Here is a 5,859-nt window from a genome sequence, read left to right as displayed (position 1 = left end):
GTTAGTGCACATATTGTTTTATGACAATGGTTAACAACCCCACGACATGTCAACACTGTCCCTTCTCAACCTTGGGTTCCCTATTACCAGCTCTCCTGTCCTCTCCTGCCTTCTAGTCCTTGTCCCTGGACTGTTGTGCCCCATTAGTCTCATTTTGTTTCATGGGGCTGTCTAATCTTTGGCTGAAGGGTGAGCTTCAGGAGTGACTTCATTACTGAGCTAAAAGGGTGTCCAGGGGCCACACTCTCAGGTTTTCTCCAGTCTCTGTCGGGCCAGTAAATCTGGTCTTTTTTTGTGAATTAGAATTTTGTTCTACATTTTTCTCCAGCTCTGTCTGGGACCCTTTGTTGTAATCCCTGTCAGAGTAGTCAGTGGTGGTAGCCAGGAACCATCTAGTAGTACTGGACTCAGTCTGGTGGAGGCCATGGTAGTTGTGGCCCATTAGTCCTTTGGACTAATCTTTCCCTTCTATCTTTTTTTCTTCATTCTCCCTTGCTCCCAAAGGGTTGAGACCAGTGGAGTATCTTAGATGGCTGCTTACAGGCTTTTAAGGCCCCAGACGCTACTCGCCAAGGTAGAATGTAGAACATTTTATTTACATACTGTGTTATGTCAAATGAGCTAGATGTTCCCTGAGACTATGGTCCCCACAGCCCTCCACCCAGCAATTCAGTCCCTCAGGGAGTTTGGTTGTGTCTATGGAGCTTCCATAAGTCTGGTCTTTTTGTGTGTGTGTGAATTTGAAATTTGTTCCACATTTTTCTCCCACTCTGTCCGGGACCCTCTATTGTGATCCCTGTCAGAGCGGTCACTGATGGTAGCCGGCTATCGTCTAGTTGTTCCGGGCTGAGGCTCGTGGAGGCTGTGGTTCATGTGGTCTGTTTGTCCTTTGGACTAATATTTTTTTTGTGTCTTTGGTTTTCTTCATTCTCCTTTACTCCAGATGGGATGGGACCAATAGATGTATCTTAGATGGCCAAGAAGGAAGACATTTTTCCCCCTTCTATTAATAAAAAAAATAAAATAGTTTAAATCAAACCTTTCTCTTTTAAGGTAGAATGTATCAGTTACGACTACATTTGACTGCATGTTACGGAAACCCTATTGCAGTGGCTCAACAAAATAGGTGTTTTTGTTTTTAACAAAAAGTTCTGAGGTAGACAGTCCAGTTTATGTGCAGCTGGTCAAGAGAGTCATTAAGGAACCAGAATCATTATAACTTCCTGTTTCACCATCTTTTTAGTGTGTATTTTTTACCCTTATGGTTGTAAAATGGCTGCTCAAATTCTGGCACCTTGTCCATGTTCTTTGCAAGAAGAATGAGATAAGAGCATAGGGCAAAAGACTAAAGGATTTGGCAAGCTAAACTGTTACTTTTTTTTAAATAAGGAAATCAATAACCTTTCCGGAAGCCCCACCCAGTAGACTTCTGCTTACACCTTATTAGCTAGAACTAGGTCATGTAGCCATCCTCAGGTTTGTGTATGGGAAGTTGGGTATATTGCTGCTGGAATTCTCTGAGTAAGGAAGATGGGAATAATAGGTATTGAGTAGGAGACTAACAGGGTCTGTTACATACTGCTTGGTTTATTTCTGATTTAAAAACTGGTTTTCCCATGGTAACCTTCTGTAATACATGAAATTCCTTTCTGAAAGAGCTCAGAATTACAAAACCAAAATTAACAGTATATAATCATATGCAGCCCTGGTGGTGCAATGGTTAAGCTCAGCTTCTAACCAAAAGGTTGTCAGTTCGAACCTACCCAGCAGCTCCACAAGAGAAAGACCTGGTGATCTGCTTCCCATAAATATTACAGACTAGAAAACCTTATGGGACAGTTCTACACTATCACATGGGGTCACTATGAGTCTGAATTGACTCGATGGCACCAAACAACAACCCAATATGAACTTAAGCAACTTTTTGGAAAGTCAAGAACTTAATGAATCTTGAACTCAACATTTCATATTCCTCCAAATTGTCTGGTACTTATTGTGTACATAATATTGTAGCCTGACATCATCCTCACTTTCCTTTTTTGTGCAGAGCTTTATACAGTCTGTGTCTGAGAATACTTGGCGCAAAGTAAGTGCCAGTGTTGACTGCATTTGTGTATTCATCCAGGAGACTGAGCTCCTTAAAGACATGATAGATGTTTGACTTATTTCTGTACCCTCCCCCGTAGCCTAGCACATAATAGATGATTAATAAATATTGTTGAATGAATTGAATGAATGAATTTCTGAGGTGTCCAAGAAGAGCTGTCAAATCCCTAAGTTACCAAGGAATCTGTAGCCTCTGAATAGGCAAGGACCAGCCTGCCAGGTAGGAAGACAGCAGAAAAACTGAACAGTTAGTAATTGACTCAAAAGCAATTTGTTATTGATTCTTCACATATTGACAGTTTTGGTGTACCAGAGATGGTTTTGCAATCTTATGTATCATCAAACATCTTTGTTTTTCAAAATTTAGGTTTTCCATTTTTAATTTATGAAGATATTGCCAAACCAGCAGAGCTGGCATAACTGTCTAAACATGAGTTAGAAATAAAAGTCCAAAAAAGTAGGAGGAAAAAACCCACATCTGAAAAATTCTGGATTCTTTTAATTTTTTAAGTTTTTAAAACTTATTTTTAATTTTTACAAAAGCAATTCATTCTCATTACAGAAGGACAAGGAAAAACAATCCCATGGGATAGGAAAATTTTTCTTACTACCCAGAAAACAATAACCATACTAGAAAAATTTGACAAATAAGAACCAAAACCCCCCCTCAAAAAAACTGAACTCTTAACCACCATGCCACTAGGGTTTCCCCGACAAACAAGACTTCGTCAAAATTAGTTTTTTTGTTTTTTTACTAGAGACAAATCTCCAATGAAGAAGAATTCCAAATAATTTATGTAGATACTCTACCCACAAGGAGGGGGAGCATAACTTCCCACTCCTTAAGTGTGGAAGGCGCCTAAAGATGTCTTTTCAAAGAGAGTACAGTATGGAAAGGTTTGGGGAGGTGGCGTAGAGAAACCTGACAAACACTGTCTCAGCCAGGTGATCAAGGTCAACATCAACAGTGATAAGTTATGTTGATAGTATGTACCCTTTATATGATGTGATGAAAATGGCACTTTACCACTATGGTCTTTCTCCCCTAAACCCATAACTCCAGTCTAATCATGAGAGAAACAACAGACAAATTTCAATTGAAGAGCATCCTACAACGTATCTGACCATTACTCCTAAAAATTGTCAAGGTCATCAAAAATAAGGAAAATCTGAGAAACCGTCACAGCCAAGAAGAGCCTAAAGAGACACGACATCTAAATGCAATGTGGTATCTTGAATGGGATCCTGGAACAGTAAAAGGACACTGGGTAAAAACTAAGGAAACCTGAATAAAGTACGAACTTTGGTTAAAAGTAAGGTATCAGTTCATTAAATGTAACAAATGTGCATACTAATGTAGGCTATTAATAATAGGGGACACTGGGGTGGGGTATATGGGAACTCTGTACTGCCTTCTCAATTTTTCAGTAAATCTAAAATTATTCTAAACAATAAAGTCTATTAAAACACAAACAAAAAAAACTTGTTCATCAAAAGAGACCATTTGAGGGTTGAACAACATGATGAACGTAACTAATGTCACTGAATTGCACATGTAAAATTGTTGACATGGCAAACATTTTGTTACATATGTATTTACCGCAATAAAAGCAAAGAGACACCATTAAGAAAATGAATAGATAAGCTGTGGGGATATGTTCCATTAAAATATGGATGTATAAAGGCCTCTATGCTGCACAACATGTTGAGACTTGTCCCCAACATGTTGAGACTTGTCAAGACTTGTTTTTACAAACCCGTTACTGATTGGCTTGTTTACCTGAATTCCTCCTCCCTTGCCCGAAACTTATTGCTATTCACCCAAAGCCCATTGTTCTGTTATTTGCTTCACTGCTTGCTGTATTGACTATAAAATAAACTCCTGGGACTGAAGCCAGGGTTCGACTCCTCAGAGTGATCCTCCTGGCCCCACTTCTCTATAAGAGTTGTGGCATTGGTTATTGGCTCCACCGCCCCAACAACCGTCGCTGCTGCAACAATAAGCCACAGACTGAAATATTTACAAAACATATATGACAGGGTACTGCTATCTAGAACTCCTACTACAACTCACTAATAAAAACACAAATAACCCCACAAATTAGGCAAAAGATGTAAACAGATACTTCATAAAAGAAGCCACATGAATGGCCAACAAGCACATGAAAAAGTGCTCAGCACTATTAGTTATCAGGGAACAGAAAATTAAAACTACAAACAGATGCAACTACACACTCCCCAGAATGGCTAAAGTTAAAAAGATTGATAATGCCAAATGTGGATGAGAGTATGAGGAAGCCAGAAATTTCATACATTGTTGATGGGAATGTAAAATGGTACAACCACTTTTGGAAAGGGTCTGTTAATTTCTTATAAAACTAAACATTCACATCCTATAAACCAGAAATTATATTCCTAAGTATTTACCCAAGAGAAATATATGTCCATATAAAGACTTGCAGAAGGATGTTCATGGCAGCTTTATTTATAATTATCTCAAGCTGCCCCACTCCAGGTGACCATCGACAGGAGAATGGATAAACAGACTGTGGTAAATTTATGCTATACAGCAATAACAAGGAACAAACCACTGATAAACGCAACAACACGGCTGAATCTCAAAAACACTGTCATGGATTGAATTGTGCCCCCCAAAAAATGTGTGTAGCAACTTGGCTAGGTCATGATTCCCAGTACTGTATGATTGTGTTATCTGATGTGATTTCCTTATGTGTTGTAAACTCTACCACTATGATGAGATTATAGGTGATCTCCTCATGTGTTGTAAATTCTGTCACTGTGATGACATTATACTGATGAGGTTGACAAGATTAGTGTTTTAATGCAATCTCTTTTGAGATATACAAGAGAGAAGCGAGCAGAGACACATGGGAACATCATACCACCAAGACAGCAGTGCTGGGAGCAGAACGCGTCCTTTGGACCTGAGGTTCCTGCGCAGAGAAGCTCCCACACCAAAGGAAGACTGATGACATGGACTTTCCTCCAGAGCTGATAGGGGAAAGTGTTCCCCTGGAGCTGATGCTCTGAATTTGGGCTTGTAGCCTACTGGACAGTGAGAGAATAAATTTCTCTTTGTAAAGCCATCCACTTGTGGTATTTCTGTTGGAGCAGCACTAGATGACTAAGACAAACACAATGCTGAATGAAATGAGCTAGACGCAAAGAGTTTATACTGTATGATTCCATTTATATGAAAGTCTAGGACAGGCAAGACTAATTTATAATGGAAAATTTCCTTATGAGGGGCCTGGGGACAGGGATTGACAGGAAAGTAGTATAAAGGAACTTTTGGGTGAGGGTAATGCTCCCTCTATATATTTAAAATATTTTATTTATTTTGTTGAGAATATACACAGAAAAACGTATACTAATTCAACAGTTTCTACATGTACCATTTAGTGACATTGATTATATTCTTCGAGTTTTGTAACCATTCTCACTCTCCTCTGAGTTATTCTTCCCAGATTAACATAAATTCACTGCCCCATAAGGTTCCTGTCTAATCTTTTGAGTTGCTGTTGTCAATTTGATCCCATACAGATAGTTCTTAAAAGAGCACATTGCTCAAGGCAGACATTTTTTACTAGTTAAGCTAAACTATTGTTTGGTTTTAAGGAGACTCCAGGGGATATTTTTGGTTTAAGTCTTAAAGATTATCTCAGGGCAATAGTTTCAGGAGTTCATCCAGTCCTCATGGCCCCAGAAACTCTGGATTCCGTGATAATTTTA

The sequence above is a fragment of the Trichechus manatus genome, unplaced genomic scaffold (genome assembly GCF_000243295.1).
Source record: "Trichechus manatus latirostris isolate Lorelei unplaced genomic scaffold, TriManLat1.0 scaffold00070, whole genome shotgun sequence".
Lineage (NCBI taxonomy): Eukaryota > Metazoa > Chordata > Mammalia > Sirenia > Trichechidae > Trichechus > Trichechus manatus.
The sequence above is the reverse complement of the archived record's forward strand: the minus strand, read 5'-3'. Positions refer to the sequence as shown.